A 360-nucleotide genomic window follows, 5' to 3' on the forward strand; every position below is an offset into this window, starting at 1 on the left:
CCCGAGTGGGGTAGCTGCACTAGTGCAGAAAAACCTAACTATGATGTTGCAAAAAAGGCCTTACTGATGTTGGCATCCAACACCACCAATATAGCGTCACTGTTAAAAATTAGTGATGGCGTTAGACGCCCACGTCAACAATATTATATATACTGATGGCATTGGATCTATGTGTACGTAAAAAATGTCATATGTATAGCTGGCGTATGCCATAATCGGACACCACAAACTATAAGAATAGTTAGAGGTTGTTTATTATTTTGTCAACACACCATTACCTAGTTTAAGGCATCGTCGGCAGTTGCGTTTGGGCTCGCCCAGATCTAGCGGCGGTTGCGCTGCAGGTGTTGCAGGCTCAAC

This window comes from Triticum dicoccoides, chromosome 1A (genome assembly GCF_002162155.2).
Source record: "Triticum dicoccoides isolate Atlit2015 ecotype Zavitan chromosome 1A, WEW_v2.0, whole genome shotgun sequence".
Classification (NCBI taxonomy): Eukaryota; Viridiplantae; Streptophyta; class Magnoliopsida; order Poales; family Poaceae; genus Triticum; species Triticum dicoccoides.